The sequence below is a fragment of the Crocodylus siamensis genome, chromosome 1, assembly GCF_052110815.1.
Source record: "Crocodylus siamensis isolate JL-2025a chromosome 1, ASM5211081v1, whole genome shotgun sequence".
Classification (NCBI taxonomy): Eukaryota; Metazoa; Chordata; order Crocodylia; family Crocodylidae; genus Crocodylus; species Crocodylus siamensis.
This window is the reverse complement of record NC_143395.1, coordinates 155571309-155589615: the sequence shown is the minus strand read 5'-3', so window position 1 is coordinate 155589615 and position 18307 is coordinate 155571309. Positions and strand designations below refer to the sequence as shown.

Genomic DNA, 18307 nt, shown 5'->3' with positions numbered 1-18307 from the left:
CAATTAAGAAAGAAAGGGTGGAGGGGAAGAGTTTAATTGAAATTAACAAAAATCTATTCCTTCAATTGTAAATGCACTCCTTTTACTTCTGCATGCTGGGTTCAGCATCTAATATTGATCAAACAGTGCTGTTTGACTTACTCTATAGCATATTGAATCTTACCGGAAATGCATTGGAGGAGACAAAGTGGAATGAATTAGTCAAACAATCCTTAAACTCATTTGGTTTTCAAAACAAAAAAACACAAACCCGCAAGTACCATTAAAGCTGCTACACCAAACATCCTTGTCGATTCTCACAGCCTGTGGAAACTGCAGCTAGTAAAGAAAGCTGCTAAAAGACTGAGCTTTTAAAAAACATATTTATTACAAGTTCTTACAAATTGCAGTAAAAGAAGAAAGAGCAGAAGTATTGTAGACCTGGGGCTCTCCCATTCCTGCACTATTCAGTAAATGGCCACAGAGAGCCATCCGAGTGAGCAGAACCACTGCACACATTTTAAGACCATCTGGCACATGTTGTTCAGCTGTCCATCACTTGAGGCCTGAAGTTACCACCGTGTTCATGGACACCTGCTGTTATTTCAATTTCTCTATGACTGTCATTTATTGACATCAAGAAATGGAGGTTATGGAAAATGCTGTTTATGCGACTAAAACCAGTGCTACCTAACTGGTAGGTGCCTTGTCTGTAGTTTACTCTTTAGGGAGAGGAAAGTGTAATTGGGCCTTTACTGTTGCCCATGGCCTGGCTTTAAGTGAAGTCAGATCTCATCACAAAAGTCAAGCTTTTAGTCATTTTGGCGTAAGTGCTGGGATAGGCTTTTTGAGTCTTGTTAATGCTAACAGCTCCTTTTTAGTTTACCCATGATCTGTTGGAAACTTGGCATGGGTTCACTATGATAAAGGGGGCACCAGCAATGCTGGCTTAGCTGCATTAGAGATTTGCAGCAGCCATGAAGTGGCTAAATGCAACCAGAAACTCATCAAGATGAAAGGCACATTTCTCTCTCTTCCTGCACAATATGTTAATCAGATGTGCTAAAAATAAGGTAAAAGGCACGTACGGTGGTCTAGTTAGATCAAGAAAAACATCAGTTTGTCTGTTCAGCTGCAATAGGCAGGGTTAGCATAACTTGGTTGCATACTTAAGTATTTTTATAACACCACAGGTGTCCTGGGTGCTTTACAGGCTTTGCCTGTATCAAGGCTCTGGGCTACAGGCAACATGAAAGAGTTGGAGTATGCCAGTGCATCAGCTGCATTGAAACCAAAGGAGGGACCCAGGGTAGCTGGCAGGCAGGAACAGCTCAGCTGCTGCAATGGCAACAGTGCCAAACATAACAGCTCCAAGAAACTAGTGACAATCCAAAACATGCATCTGAGATTTAAATCCCAGCATAAAACCCATTCCTAGTGCCAGGCCCCTGTCCTCTAGCTGTAGCAGTACCAAGTACTCCTGAGAGGATCAGGAACTTGTCCTGGGGCAGGGGACAATCAGTGTATCATTCAGAAGTTCAGCGACTGAGTCTGCTGCAAAAACATCTTCCATTCCAACAGTGATGCATGGAAGTTATTAAATAGTAATGACTGAGTTTCAAAAATATATATTAAGCTCTTAAGAAAGTATTTTCTACATGCATATTATTCCTCATTATAAAATATATGTAAAAAAAAAAAAGCCATTGATAATTGCTTCATTATCTCTTTGTAGAAAATGCCAATCCTCTGGTCATAGACTCCTCCAGTTTAGCACTCAAAGTGTTACAAGTGCGATTATTATTAATACCATTAATTCTGTTACCCCATTGGTAAAGAATATATGACTTGGAATCTGACAGTATGAGTGCTGAGAGGACAACACCCCACAGGTTCATAGCTATCCAGAACGAGCGCGCCTGCCACTGCTCTCTAGTGGGGCTCACCATCGTCAATGATATGTACACCCTGCCTTGCAATTCCTGACTGGCAATTCTTAAATCTGCTGTATGAACAAGCTTGACTCTGAATGCACCATGTTGGGCTGGCTATGAGAACCCAGTGTAAGTCAGTTTTGGTCACTGTACACAGCTCTCACCCCTTTCTTTGTGAGTTGGAATAGAGAGCTCTGGAGAATGGCACACAACATGTTAACTTTCTATTGCCAGCTATTTCTCAATTTTTCCAGAAAGCCATCTTCCTGTGCTAGGTTTTCTTTTTGTTTTGCTTTGTTTTTTTAAATCTGAACCTCTGGTCTTCCATTTCCCAGCTTTTTTTATTGAAACCCTGGAACATTAGTGGTGCTCATCTGATCATGGTTAGAACAACGTAAATGGTTGCCTGTACAGGCCTTGCCTCTGAGCTCTTTGGAAATCATTGGCTTTGTTATATTATTTAGAATTTGGGGGGGGGGGTGCTGTTCTTGGCTGAGGTGGATATGTGGGAGCTGGAGTCTTCTTCCATGCCCTCTTTGGAGCAAATTCCTAAAGAATCTGGTCCTGCCACATCTCTTCATCTCCCTTCCTGATCCTGACCCACATGTAAATAGCCCTGGAGGGGATTATCAGAGAGCAACAGGTGCTGAGCTGGAGATCAGCCCATGCATCTGTCACCACTTTTATTTATTCCTACTAGAAACTAAGCCTCATAAAAACAGGTTTGATATGATCTGAGTTTTTAAGCTTCAACATTGGAGAGGTCCTCTGTTTTGTGGCAAGTAGTAGCACTATAGATCTGAAGGTCAGGTACATGGCTGGATTCAGGATTTTGAAAAGCAGGGTGTATATGGTGAGGTGCATCATCACATAACACCACACACATTTTTCTCCAGGTAAAAATAAACTAGAAACGTTATTAATATGCTAGGGACCCAGGGCTGCATTATTCAGTTTAAGATTGATGCAAAAACAGATATAACCTTATTGATATGAGTTAAAAACAGTCTTCAGGGGTGTGAAACAGGAGCTTTGTTACCAGAAGCAGCTAGCAGAGCAGAATTCCAGAAGAAAGGCTAGCTTGATTGGTGGAACATCAACACCATTAAAAAGGAAAAAGTCATTAACTTCTGTGGAGTGAAGAATTTAGACGGAATCAGGTATGAGCCATGAAGTCAATTGACTCCCTCAGGACTACTCGACTAGAAATGCTGGTTGGTTTTAAACTCTGGGTAGAGCAGGAATCCAAGGAATCTGCCCCCTTCTCTCCCCTCACCCTGGATCCACCCCTGGTTAGGTAGTACTCTCCAGAACAGCCATGGTTCAGTCAGTGCAACCAGGAATATGGGGCTGAGCTAGATTCAGGCTCAGTGATTCACCTTTAACTGTACAATATATTTTGTTCAAGTACTTAGCCTTAGGACTGGAAAAAAGGCTACGCACCAGGGGTGTGAGAAGCAGGCTCTATTAGATTCAGATTCAGCTCGAATAAAGGCAGTGATTCGATTAGTTCATTCAGCCGAATCTGAATTTGAAGATTTGATGCTAATTCGTAGAATCAGTGATTTGGACATAGACATAGCTTTAAAAGTTTTTTTGTGTGTGTTTGTTTGTTTTCTTTTTTTTACATACTTGAGGTAGCAGGCAGCATGATCTCTGCGATGCTGGGGTGCATGGAGCATCCCACAGGAGTGGGGTGGGGGGGCCTCCACATGCTCAGCGGTGAACCGGAAGTACTTTTGGTCCACTTCCGGGTCTGCCAGGGAGTGTGCTGGTGCACCGTCCCCCAGCACCCTCCTAGCTCGGCAGTCAGCCACAGGGGCACCCTGGGTCCCCCCCAGACCCAGGAGGCACCAGTCAACAAGTGCTCCTGGACCACTTACAATTGTGCTGGGGAGTCCTCCTGTGTTTCTGTGGGATGCTCCATGCACCCCAGCATCACAGCACTCACAAGCCACCTGCTACATAGATGTATGTAGAAAAAACATTTAAAGCTGTGTCTATGATTGAATCGCTGACTCTTTCCGAATCGATTTGGAGGGTTCCAATTTGATTCAGAGAGATTAAAGGGTCCTCTGATTCAATTCAGATTCGGAGAGTTGGCCACCAAATTGGGCCAAATCTCTGCCGAATCGAATCAGGGACCGAAGCTTTGCACAGCTCTACTATACACTTACCCAGAGTGGGCTCTTATTTACACTGAGTGTAATAATTAGCCATTAATTACACTAAGCTTTCTGCACCTCACTGGCTGCATCTACATAAGATGCTGACTGCACAGTAGCTTGTTACTACTGTGCAGTAGCGTCATGTGGCAGTCAGCATCACCTAAAAGCTGTTTGGTGACATTACTGCACAGTAACTGGTTACTGCTCAGTCATTTAGTACTTGGGTATGCTAACTTTAGTAACAGCTGCTCAGTCAGAGCCTCATGTAGACATGGCTACTGACAAATGGAAATAGTAAGCCTGGGAGTGCTTTATGCCTTTACTAGCAGCTTTCAAACTGACAGGACCTAGTCAGTTCTGGACTACTTCAGAAGCCTTGACATTGAGGGTTCTCATCTGTTTTTAATAAGTTATGCAGCTGAACGCCATACAACTACATTAAGAAGTAGACAATAGGGACAAAGGGCTCCTATACAGCTAAGTGGTTAATGCACTAAACTGACCTGCAAATGACTGGAGTCAGTTTCAATTTGTTGCCTACTGCTTACATTATGCAGGTAAGCAAATTATGCATTTATCCAATACACATGTAAGTGAAGTGCACTATGTAGTATATTTTAGGCTGGTACAGTACATTGTTTATCTTTCATTGGGTGATACTGCATGTCTTCCTTGCTATGAGATTTTTTTTCCCTTTCGCTGGGTGCATCTATACGTGCATTAATGTGTTTTTCCTAATGCGCATTTGAATGTAGTATGTCCAATGTGAGGTACTAAATTAATGTGCATTCAGCTACCCTAATGTGCAGTAGCACAAGCACACACTTCTTAGGTGATGTTCAGTAGCCTATCTTACGGTGCATTAGCATAATAGCATGTTTTTTTACATGCTGCTTTAATGAGCTATAAAATAGGCTACTGCAAAGTAAAATGTACATGTAGACATGCCCACCGAGTATTTTTCCCCCAGGTATTTAAATAGCAAGCAGGGGTGCTACTGAAGGATGGTAGCTGTGTTACACAGTGGGTGCATCGACATGACATGCCTACTGCAAGCTGCTTAATTAGTTCCGCAGTAAAGTCTCTACATCTACACATATGGCCTTATTAAGCTGCAGTAAACTCATAAACTCCACTGTAGGATAGTACTTGTATTTACAAGTACAGCTTGTATTTACAAGTACTGTCCTACAGTGGAGTTATTTACTGCATAGCACCATACATGTAGACGCTGACAGGCCTGGCTGGAGCATGAGGGTGCTTCAGTGTAGGGCTGCCTGTCAGCTAGCCCAGCGCTGGAGCACCTTCATGTCCCAAGCCAGTCCCTCTGCAGCATGCTGAGCCATGTTGGAGCAGTCCCATGCTTATGGACTGAATCCCTGGGTCCCCTGCCAGCTGGAGTGGCTCCAACCCAGCTCAACATACTGTGTTCCCAGGCACAGGTTCAAATGTGGCACCCAGGAGCAATAAAGGCTGGTGTGTGACGTACCAGAGTTTATTGCTGTGTGTTAATTGCACATGTGGATGCACCTACTTAGACATAGCTAAAAGGGAGGCGTACACCCAATGGAAAGGAGGGGACATCACCAGGGATGACTACTGCAGTCGCTCGGGGATGTAGAGGGGCAGTCAGGAAGGCCAAGGCAGAGATGGAACTGGGACTAGCTTCCCGGATTAAGGACAATAAGAAGTCCTTCTTTAAATACATAGGGGGTAAAAAGAAGGTTCTGGGTAATGTGGGGCCCCTGCAAGACACGTTAGGAAATTTGGTTGTCACACCAGACAACAAAGCCAACATATTTAATGATTTCTTTGCCTCCATCTTCCTAAGCAGGGATCGGAACAGCCACCCCCCTGCTGGGCCCCCCTCAAGCCCCAAGGGAGTCACACCTGAGCCAAGGGTCAGTGAGGAACTAGTTAGGGAACTTCTGGAGGGATTGGACGTATTCAAGTCAGCCGGTCCGGACGATGTCCACCGCAGAGTACTAAAGGAATTGGCTGAGGTCATTGCGGGACCCCTGGCACGGCTTTACGAGCACTTGTAGTGCTCCGGTGTGGTGCCAGAGGACTGGAAGAGGGCCAACGTGGTTCCCATCTTCAAAAAGGGTAAGAAGGAGGACCCAGGAAACTACAGGCCAGTTAGTCTTACTTAGATCCTAGGCAAGCTGTTCGAGAAAATTATGCTGGCACACATCCATGAGAGGCCAGCAGGGGATTTCATGCTTAGGGGCAACCAACACGGGTTCATCAGTGGCAGGTCCTGTCAGACCAACCTGGTGGCCTTCTACGACCAGGTCACCAAATCCCTAGATGCAGGGGTAGCAGTGGACATAGTCTTTCTGGACTTTTGGAAGGTCTTTGATACTGTCTCTCACCCTGTTTTCATTAAGAAACTGGGGGACCATGGTGTCGACACCCACACAGTCAAATGGGTCGCTGACTGGCTGGAGGGCTGCATCCAGAGAGGGGTGGTTGACGGGTCATTTTTGACCTGGAGGGATGTGGGCAGTGGGATCCCCCAGGGCTTGGTCCCCGGGCCCGCACTGTTCAGCATTTTCATCAGCGACTTGGTTGAGGGGGTAAAAAGCACCCTGTTCAAATTTGCTGATGACACGAAGATGTGGGGGGATGTGGGCACACTGGAAGGATGCAACAGGCTACAATCAGACCTAGACAGGTTACAGGGGTGGGCGGACGAGAACAGGATGGGATTCAACACCGACAAGTGCAAGGTGATGCACCTGGGGGGGAAGAACCAGCACCATACCTACAGGCTGGGGAACTCCCTTCTCGGCAGTGCAGAGACAGAAAAGGATCTTGAAGTCATCATTGATGCCAAGATGAACATGGGCCGGCAGTGTGGGGAGGCAGTCAGGAAGGCCAACTGCACCTTGTCATGCATCCACAGATGCATCTCGAGCAGGTCCAGGGAGGTGATCCTCCCCGTCTATGCAGCACTGGTCAGGCCACAGCAGGAGTACTGTGTCCAGTTCTGGGCACCGCACTGCAAGAGGGATGTGGACAACATGGAGAGGGTCCAGAGGAGGGCCACTCGCATGATCAGGGGGCAGCAGGGCAGCCCCTAGAAGGAGAGGCTACGGGACCTGAACCTGTTCAGCCTCCACAAGAGAAGGCTGAGGGGGGATCTAGTGGCCTGTTACAAACTAGTCGGGGGGGCTCAGCAGGCACTGGGGAAGTCCCTGTTCCCCCGAGCACCGCCAGGAGTGACTAGAAATAACGGTCACAAGCTGGCAGAGGGTAGATTTAGGCTAGATATCAGGAGGCGCTACTTCACGGTCAGGGCGGCTAGGATCTGGAACCAACTTCCAAGAGAAGTGGTGTTGGCTCTTACCCTGGGGGTCTTTAAGAGGAGGTTAGATTAACATCTTGCTGTGGTCGTTTGACCCCAGTACTCTTTCCTGCCCATGGCAGGGGGTCGGACTCGATGATCTGCTCAGGTCCCTTCCGACCCTAGAAACTATGAAACATGTGCCACTGCTGCTTTGCAGTCCTTGGTGTCATAGGAAATGAATGTTAGCAAACTGGTTTCTTTTGAAATTTTTATTTTAAAGGGACAGATATTCACAAAAGTTGTCATGCAATTTCAGCACTTATTCCCAGTCCTAAATTCACAACCTCAGTGCATTTTTTTCATTGAACACTTGGTATATATAGGAGTGAAACTGGAACACTCCCTGAATTTTGGTTCTGTAGAAGATGTACGTATACCATGGAGGAAAGGAGAAATATTTCCTTTTGTTTCAGGACCATTAGAACTTGAAGATGAAAGTCCTTTAAACCCTCATCTTCAGCTCCTGGGTTTATTTTGATTACATCCTTGTCTGAGGATGACAAATTAGTTCTTCCTATTTGTATTTGGGAGGGAAGAGAGTTAGGAGGGAAGGAGGGCAGGACTCTGCCTCCCCTCAACCAATACCTCATTTTCACAGGATGAGTTTTTTAATGCTACCCTGAGATTAACAGGGACAGAGTACCTGTTGCTTAATAGGCTGCATATAGCACTTTTTATAAACATGATTTAATGAGAGGCAGTGAGAAAGTAATGCATCCTATTTTTTTCTCAGCTAACTATTATTGAAAAAATACTAAACAGGTACAGAATATTTGTACATCATTGCTGTGTACACTATTTTTCAAACTAGTCTTCTTCATAAATGGCCTTTTCTTACTGGTGAACAGGCTCATATATCTCAACATTGTACAAGAATTGGCTAGAATGTAATGCTTCCTAAGGAAACCGTGGGAGGGAGGGTGTTCTTGACTTCTTGCCTACGGGAGGCCACAAGAAACTCATTCAAAAGGCCCAGAAGAAACAGAAATATCTTATGTATGTCAGGAATGCATTCTTTGCAGAGACAAGTTTGTGGTGCTGCTTCTACATGGCAACACGTGTCACACATCAGCTTGCACATCACAGAGGCAAGCCTTTTCTTTGGAAGGACAGTGCTGCCCTATCCTCTGTACAGCCTAGAGAATGAAGGACAGACTACAAAGGTGACAATTCTGGGATGACAGCAAAGTGATGGAGGCTGCGCAACTGTGGCTGCACAACAAAGATAAGGACTGTTGCCATGTCAGGATACACAAACTTGTTAACCACTAGAAAAAGGCCATTGACAGAGATGGAGACTGTTGAAAAACAGTTGTGTGTTCAGCAAGGATTTATAGGTCTTCCATGCAAGTTTGATATCCTTTCAATATTTAATGGAGAGAAAAAATAGGAGGCATTACTTTCTGACTGGTCCTTTTATGCTCTCTGAACTGATAACCCATCCCCAGAGCCAGCAGCCACCTGTTGTAGAATATGGCTCCCCTCTCAATATGGCCCAAGCAAAGCCACTGAGCAGTTCAGGGACAGAACCAGAATAACAATAGTCCAGTTAACAGAGGGACACTTACACACATGGAATATAATAAACCCCACTGGACCCTCATCTAGGAGATTTGGCTAATAACTTTTTTCTTTAATAAATGTTTCCTCATCTCTTGGGAAACTTAGGACCAAGTCAACCCACCAGTTTTGAGCAGAGGCAACCACAGTGCCTGTCAAATCACCACTTCCTACAGTACTGGAGCTTTTCCTCAGCATTTCTCATCCAAAGGACTAACACGGCCTGACAGCGCCTAGCTTGAGAAGAGCAGAGTTAGACAGGGACTTTCTCTTTCTATGGAGACATTACGGAAGAGATCTTGAGTCTGTGACAGGCTAAAGCACTTTTTTCCACAGTCTTGTAAGCTTCTACTTGAGAGTTTAGCGAGATAAAAAAATTTACTCAGCCATCCAACTTCTAAGACTGAGGTGGCTTTGGAAGGTGCTGCAGCCCTTTCTATGGCATTTCAGGCTGTAATTCTGCCAGTATTTTGTTTCTGAGGAACAAAATGTTTTGGCAGCTCCAGCCAGCAACCTACCTGAAACTAATATGCCTGTCAATCCATATTACAAATCTGACTTTGAAACATCCTTGTCCCTAATACGTTCTGTCGCTAAAGTTGGTTTCCTCAGTATTATTCTTCATTAACATACCCAAAATAGTACCAAAGGCAGCTGTAATTTGGTATATGAAATAAATCCCTGAGAAACAGGAGACCTAGGTTCTGTTCCCAACTCTGGCAGTAGCTTCATTTCTCTCTGAACCTCCATTATTCCACATGTACTTTTCTTTTCCAAGAGGGATAATGCTGCTTTATCCCAGTTTTGCAGAGACCTTTGCAGTTAGTGCTTGTGAAAATGCCATTATAGGTACAGACCACCAGCTCAAACCTTTGCTGGAGTTACATAGTGATGGCCAGTGGGATTTCAAATGCTTCAGAAGCAGTACATTCACACCAGTCCTGCTCGGACTCTAGTCTGGCCTGTTGATCCTGCTCTCAGGCCAAACAGTATTTGTTATGTCAGCATAATCATGACTTGAGCATTAGCAACCTCTTCCCAACCAAGGAGAAAGAGCAGGGTCAAGACTTAGAGTAACCTTGCAGCTGCCCAGAGTAACATCTCTGCAGAACAGCTCCCTGGCATTTTCTTGAGGGACAGGCTACATTTCACCTTGTCTTGGAAAATCTTATTATTCACATTGGTCTTGATTTCTGAGCTTGCTTAGTTTCAGTGGCTTTGAAGCTATTTTTGGAAGCCAGCTCTTCCCTACCCCCCCCCACCCATCACCACCCTTGCCAGTGTGTTTGAGCTAATCTTGAAATGTTAATAACCTGAGAAGAGAAGTCTCCCTCGAGACCTAACAAAGCAGCCAAGCACTCAGGGCAGCAGGACATATAGGGACAGCAGCAATTTCTGGCTGCTGCTATGCTGGTGGCATGATGGTGTGGCTGCAATGGCAGCTGATACTCTGCTCTCCCACCTCCCCCAAATTTGTGTGCAGGGAAGCTGCCCTGGTTGCCTCACCCTACTTAGACTCTTGCTCTTTTTTAATTACAGTGGTTTGAACAGGACTTATTATGCCAGCTTCTCTGCACCCCAGAGGGGGACAGGGACATTTCCTGGAAAAGCCTATGCACAAGATATAGCTAAGTACAAATGAGCAGGATGGCAGAAATAACAGCTCCTGGATCACATGGGTAAGCAGGCTGTTACATGCACAGTCATGTGTAATTGTTCATTCACAACCTCCACGCAATATTATCTAGCTGCATGGTCGTGACAGTCAGTGCACTGTACTTCAATTTAGCCTGTTATATTGGCATAAAGTAGATCCCATTTACTAGGGAGGGCTCTTCCCTAAGGAGCCTTTCTAAACTTCAAGATGTTTATATGCAGTTATAACTTGGCATGAAGAATATGCTTCTGTCTGAATTGAAATGAAGAAGCGCTCAGGCTGAGAGCTCAATGCATTTGTTTTACGCTTATGAAAAGTCCATTTGCTACTTAACTTTACAAGATTACTCCTCTCAATAAACAAATGAATTTCTAGGCTTAAAATAAATATTTTAAGGAGTTACCAATATTTCAAAGGGTAAAGGCTCCAAAAGAGCCTGTCTCAACTCCTCCTGCATGGGTTACTGCACGAAATTCACTATCATTCCACTTCAGTTACCACTTAACAAGGTCACCACATAACTTCATACTTTATTTTCACACATTTGGGACTAGAGTTGCCCACTGCTGACATTAGATTGTGTCCACAACTGCAGTTCACAACCAATTCATCTAAAACATAAAATTCACACCATAAAACCCACATTAAAGGTGTGAAGGAAAGCTGTCACAGCATTAAGGAAAGAGCCTTATGTTCAGAAGTCTCCATCGTATCACCTAGGATTGCTCTTTACAGTGATCCTGGCTGCTTTGTTTCGTCTGATCATGTGACATATCCCAAACACAACTGGGCATTAAGGTGTATTTTGCATTATGCAGGAAAATGTTTAATTTTTATTGTTTAAATAGTATTGGCTTCCATTCGACCCAGAAGAGCACACAAAACACCACCAGACTCTCCCTATGCCTGAAGAAGATCGTTTGTGCCCAAAAGCTTGCAAAGAACAAATCATCCAGCTATTTAGTTGGCCTAATAAAAGATATCACATTTACCCAAAGAACCTTGTCTGCTTAGCGTTAGTTTGGATTTTTTTTGGTCTTCAGAGCACCGTAAAAATAATCAGCTAATCTTTGCTCTTCCCCAAGTAAGGTGACTGACACTTGCTTATTTTGTGGATGGGGAAAGGGAGGCCCAAGGAAGTTATAGGATGGACTCAGGACCTTGGCCATAGCCAGCTCCATGAAAGACTGCAGTATTTTAATTCTACACTCCTTCATATGTGTACTTTGCAGAGATCCTAGTTATATTCAGATTTCATTTCATCCACTAAAATAAGCTTGTACACAATATACATGAACAGACACAATCCATTCTGATTTACTCGATTGCTATAGAATACCTGAAAGAAGGCAGCAGGCAGAGGAGAAAATTAAATAGGGATAAATTAAATTGCCATGGGAAATACTTCCCAGCATGTGGGAATCTGCTGGGCTCAGCCCCAAATTGGGGGTGTACTATCTGGCAGAGCTAATGCATTTTCTTAACCTACTTGCTACATTTAAAAAGAAAAAAAAGGGTCTGGGCATACCTACCATAGGGACTTCTTAATTGTGCATAGGGAAAAACTGCAGATGTAACATGCAACGGCTACGTTTGATTGCCTTTAGCCCCTGAAACAAACTCGCACATATGTAGAGTTGCTAGGAGCTCTGAGTATGAAGAGGTGGCATCAGACTCAGAGCTACCACCAGGCACACCAAAAAGACTTGAGACCTTTCAAAACACGCCAACATTGATCTGAAGGCTTGGATACACATCACATTCACATTGGTGTAATCCAGGCGTGGCCTGATTTGGTCTGTAGAGCCGGGTCATCCAGCTTGCGGGCTCTGCCCCACCCCTAGCTGCCATGGTGGGCATTCCCACCACCACCCCCAGCCCCCAGACAGCAGCCAGGAGCCCCAGTGCATCCTAGCAGCACCAGGAACACACTCAGCATTACAGCTTGGCTCTGGGCTTCCTCCCACAATGCTGCTGAGGCTCCAGTGCTGCTTTTCTGGTCTGCCTGGCTGCTAAGCAAATGAAAAAAAATGAAAGCAGTGGCACTGCAGCCCCAGTAGCAATGGAGGAAGCAGCCTGGTGCCATGGCTTATTGCCATGGCACCGGTGATAGCCGTGTGTCCAGGATTCTGGGTTTCTTCCTGCCGGGTCCCTGACTGGCTGGAGTGGGTACCACATCTGACACCCATCCTGGCACGCCCCACATGCACTACATGCTCCACAGTCCTGGCTGCACTGGAGCGGTTAGGGCATGCATTGGATCTGACATCCAGAGGGGATATAGGGGCAGGGGGGAAGGTCTGTGGGCCTCATCTGGCCCATGGGGCTCTACACCATTCATCTGACACATGGACTGGTTCCATGCCACTCACCCGGCCCATGCACATGAGGAGCAGACATGGTGTACAGATCTACACCACTCCAGCTATCTAGGTTGGCATCAACATGTGACAATGCCATTACTCACAATTCGCTGACCAATTAGAAGCTCCACCACCATTATTGAAATATAGGTACATAACCCTTGGGAAAGCGCTGCATAACCCCGGGATACACGTACCCCGGTTTGTAAAGCACGGCTCTAGGTAAGGTGCTCTGTTACATGCTACTCTGCAACTAAGTCGTAAGGCATTGCAGCTGCCCCTACTGCTTCAGCAACTCCTCTGCAGCTGTTGTTTTGGATCCTGGGGCAATTTACCTGGGTGTACAAAGCCAGTGTATATTAGCCCAAATCTAATGTGTGGTGCTCTCCAGGTCTTCTTCTTGGATTACTGAAGTGACTCCAATGAAACTCATAGAATTACACATCGTTTCCACTAAGGTTTGTGAAATTCATTTGACCTATGGTTTCTAAATGTATATACATCAGCCTTTATAGATCAGTAAACATACAGTGATATATCAAGATTCTCACGCAGGGATAACAGAGTAAAATGCATTATCCACATTGTGGCATTTCAGTGCCTGATAGTTTGATATTTCATTCTTAATGCTGTATTAATGATAGACGTAAATTTATTTCCAGTTTTTAAGAGGAAAATGCTAGCCTCCAGATGCCTTTGTCTAGGTGACTAGTCAGTGTTTAATGGCGTCTTCTAGCTCTATTAAATATTTAAAGGCTGACCCACTTCTAATATGAATTGCATGTCTTTTCCCCTAGTACTTCCATATGTCAAGTGTGTACTGGCAACTTGATCAAGTTCAAGTATGGACCAGACCATGCAGAGAACATTAGAAAAGAGCTGAGAAAGGTTCTTTACGGGGTGCTTTCAAGTACATGCTGAGTGGCACGTCTAACGCCTATGGTAGACATAGCTCTGGGAAGCAGCATCATTTCTTAAATGTCAGCAACCCAATAGTAACTGAGAACTTCATTTACGGATGGGCAGCTCTACTGGCAGTGAAAATCTTGCTGATGACATAAGCGAAAGTGATGGTCTCTAATCACCATGCCCTCTTGTTTATAGTATACGCAGAAAGTAATGATGCATAATAAAAGATGGACTTGGGGGCACTCAGAAGGGTTGCTAAACTTTTAAGATGACAGGTGAGGCCTTATAATGGGCAGAGGGAATAGAAAAGTTCAGCGAAATCATCTTAGCCCAGAAAAACCAGGGCTGCTTGGAACCACCAGGGTGAGCAACATGCAGAACTCCTGGGCTGCCTATGTTTCAGAAGACTTTGCTTCTTATTTCCTGCAATCTGCAGGTGAATTGGTGCCAGGGACAATGTGTGCTAGTACTGGTCTGCTGCTGACCTAGATTAGCTCTTACCTCATTGCTTATATTGGTCCAATCTGCCCTGTTATTTCAAAACAAGGCATGGCACTTTCTGGGGGGAGATGTAGTCCTGAATGACCGAGTGACTGGATACAGAGGAGGTTATATAGTGACAGCCCCAAGTAAACAGGAAATACAGGGAGCCACAGCCAAGGGTGGCTTCACATCTCCTTACATAATCTCCATCTCAGGGGAACAGTTTGTTCCCTAGCAGGTGTTGATCTTACAGGCCCTTTGAAAAACATTTTACACTATGCTGCACAGGAATTGAGACTCAATATTTAAAAACATAAAGCATTAAGGAAGTCAGGAAGGCCAGGAGAGACTGAATAATACAGGATGAAGACGGAATGTAGTACAAAGCAAGTGTTCTTTCTAGAGACTCCGAAAATAGAACCCTTCCTTTCTTAACTTTCATTATGAAGCAAGGAATTCTTAGGATTGTATCTTTTATTGGACCAACTATGTAGTTGGGATAAGGTTAAACAAGCTTTTGAATGCAAGACCAACTATATAAGTTGGTTTGATAAAAGATATCACCCTAAGAAATCCTTGCTTCTTGCGCAAATTCTGGATCATCACGGCAACACCACTCTTACACTGCCTTAACAATACAGTGGATTGCTTCTCTTCAGCACCCTTTGCGACAAGTCTGTGAGTTTAAAAAATAAAAGACGGTCAAGGACTTTGAACAGATCCCAGGCAGCTTTGGTCACCAATCCATTGTCTCAAATATGGCGCAGCCAGAGTCACTGGAATTGGAAAAGCACCGTCAGATCTGACCAGTCTACCCCGATCTCTAGCTAGGGCGGGTCATTACTGTTCCTAGATCCACTTGGGCTTCCCACACTTTTTTTGAGAGAGACTACCCACCAGAATTTCATAGGCCACAGTTTTAAGAAACTCTTCCTGGGACAGATACCTTTTCCTTCATTTAATTTAATCTCATTTCTGCATGCTGCACACTTGAACACTGTTGGCTTCATTTTACTTTGCACAAACATAGCAGAAAGAAACCCTGTGTTTGCGATTAAATCAATACCTTCAAACTCTGCTACTGTAGAAAAAAGGTCTTTCCTTCTACAGAATGCAATTACTGGTTATTTTATTTATTTTACAACACTTTCAGCAACCTTTCCCCATTGTTTGTTATGCCTGTTCTCTTTCAAATTAGGTGTGCAATTTGTATCCTTTGACAAGAAAAACTACGCATTGCTTTGTAAGACAAACTACTGCAAGCATCATGGCAAAAGAGAAAGCTCTTCAAGCAAAATTTAATACCCATTAAATAGTAAAAAAAAAAAAACAAAACAAAACCCAAAAACCAAAACCCCCCTGCATCTGTTTTAGACCAACTATGACCAAGATCCCATTTTATTTCCTTTGCATATAAATAGTGTTCCAGATGCTGAATCAGCCAGTAAGTGCACTATTCAAATGCTTTTTGGTGCCAAACAGAAAATAGGCTGCTGTATCCGATTACAACAGCAACACAGCAGAGTTACAGCATGATTTGGCATTTGGTTGAAGGCCTCTCTACCTTCATGATCTGGGCTAACTTCTGACAATAAGTGGATATGATTAAAATGCACTTGGAGAGATACATGCCCTCTGCACTTGCTTTTGTGATGCTTTTCTTGTTGTCGACTGACATATACAGTTTGGAGGAAAGAGCGTAGGTAAGGTACAGCTTGGTGCCTGGTCTATCTCTAGGGGTTTGAAAGCATGCTGTGAAAAAGCCAGAGTGCACATTCACTTTGGACATGCCTCCATGGTGGCTCTGATCTCCTTGGATGCAGAGCCCCTCAGTAAAGGCCAGCATGCCTGGGACTTCCAAGAACAAAGCCCTGATTTCACCCTGCTTTATCTTACATACCGGGGGTTGGCAAAAAGAAGAGATAAAAGCAACATTGGAACAGGACCAAAACAGAGTCAGAAAAAAAGCAATCACTATACAATGGTTTTATGCAGATCCTCAAGGATGTATGCATGGGAAAGAATCAAGAACTCATTCAGCTGCTTTAACATGAGAGCTTGTCTACCCAAGGGAATTTACTGGGAAACAAGGCAGGGTGCAAATTTAAAGCCCACATTGATGGGAGTGCTGGCTCTCCAGTTGGGTCCTTATGCTGCACTACAAGTGGCTGTGGCAGTTTAGTAGTGCAAGCCAGGAAGTTGTTTATTTGGATCCCGTCAGGTATTGTCAAGTATTCCAGCAGGTACAGAATGGCCCGATACAAGAATTTGCCCTATTTTGAATGCATCCTGATGCACCCACAGAAGTCAGTGCACTAGATTCCTCACTCCACATGCATGATCATAGTACCATGCCCCCATACACTGAAGGGCAGGAAGCCCCTCCCCTGATGCTCTCTCCTGATCATATTGCCTCCTGTCACACCCCCCACCCACCACCACCACAGTAGCGTACAGTACCTGCTGCAGGAACTGCTCTATGCTACTAGTTTTGGAGGGGTATAGGTTGTAGCCATGTTGGTCTAAGGACACAGGCAGACAAGGTTCTCTGGGTAAATCTGATACCTTTTATTTTTATCGAGTTGGTCTGATAAAAGATACCAGATTTACCCAATGAACCGTGTCCGCCATTAGTTTTGGAACGTTCTCCTGGCTAACTTCATGGATTTCTGGCAGTACCATTCAGCAGTCTAGAAAGCAAATATTCCCAAGGTGGCATAGGCTGCGTATGTCCAGGACAGCAAAGTCCCATGATGCTTGCTGCAGCAAGAAGAGGCCACATGTCCCTGTCTTCTGTGGGACTTAGGATCTGGTAAAGGTACCCAAGGGAGGTAGAAGCATGCCTGAAATCATTTTGATTGGGCAGAATCTTCTGTAACAGTACCAGTTAGAAACAGAATAGCTAGTGGCTCATAATAGCAGATATGCTTCATAATCTAGACACACCCTTCCAAGAACCACCATTTCAGCAAGACAGACATTAATACATTGTGGAGAGCCAGAGAAAGCCAAAATCATTTACACATGGTCATTTCCCCTAGAAATACAGTAAAAATGTGAAAGTTAAATTCTGATATTTTAAGTATGTGGCATAGGGTCACAGGATTGGAAGGGACCTCCAAAGCTCATCTAGTCCAGCCCCCTGACAAAAGCAGGATTATCCCCCAACCAAACCATGCCAAACAAGCATCTGTCCAACCTGCTCTTGCACATTTCCAGAGATGGAGATTTCACAGCTTCTCTGGGTAGACTGTTCCAATGCTTGACCACTCTCATAGTTGGAAAGTTCCTTCTAAACTCTAACCTAAATTTCTTCTGCTGCAGCTTGAAGCCATTGCTCGCTCCTCGTCCTGTCCCCTATGGCTACAGAAAAGTCCATCTCTATCTTCTCTAAAATTGTCCTACAGGTATTTGAAGACTTATCATATACACTCCCTCTCCCCCCACCTTCTCTTCTCCAAACTAAATAATGCTCTTTCAGCCTTTCCCCATAGGCCATGTTTTCCTGGCCTCTAATTCTTGTTTTGGTCCTCCACTGGACTCTTTCCAGTCACATCCAGTTGAAGTATGGTACCCAAAACTGGACACACAGTAATCCAGGTAAGGCCTCACACCAGTGCTGAACAGAGCAAAAGAATCACTTCTCTCGATTTGCAAGGGACGTTCCCGTCAATACACCCAGCACATGTAGGGAAGAACAGAGAAAATTGTTGAATTCTTGCACTGGGTGCCCAGCTGCTATTAAGGATAGACTTTAGCAATCAAACAGCAAGAAAGGGCAAGCTGGTTTGCACCATCACAAAGCAATCTGTTAAGGAAGATACAAGTGACAGTGAAAGTGAAGCTAAGTCCATTTATTCACCTTCTAACAAGAACGTTGTTATTCCATGTGCTTCAAGCAT

The 18307-nt window shown here is 44.5% G+C and overlaps 1 long non-coding RNA gene across 2 annotated transcripts in view; it reads left to right on the top strand.

Annotated features, from left to right (window-relative positions):
- LOC149873530 (uncharacterized) overlaps positions 1-18307 on the top strand; it is a 51494-nt gene that overhangs the window by 28042 nt on the left and 5145 nt on the right. Inside the window, exon 1 of one of the 2 annotated variants that reach the window (XR_016442241.1) lies at positions 7656-17812. The exons of the other annotated variant lie outside the window; for it this stretch is intronic. This is a non-coding gene — a long non-coding RNA (uncharacterized LOC149873530). Of the gene's footprint in view, positions 1-7655; positions 17813-18307 lie in introns of those variants that run through there. 2 annotated transcript variants of the gene reach the window in all.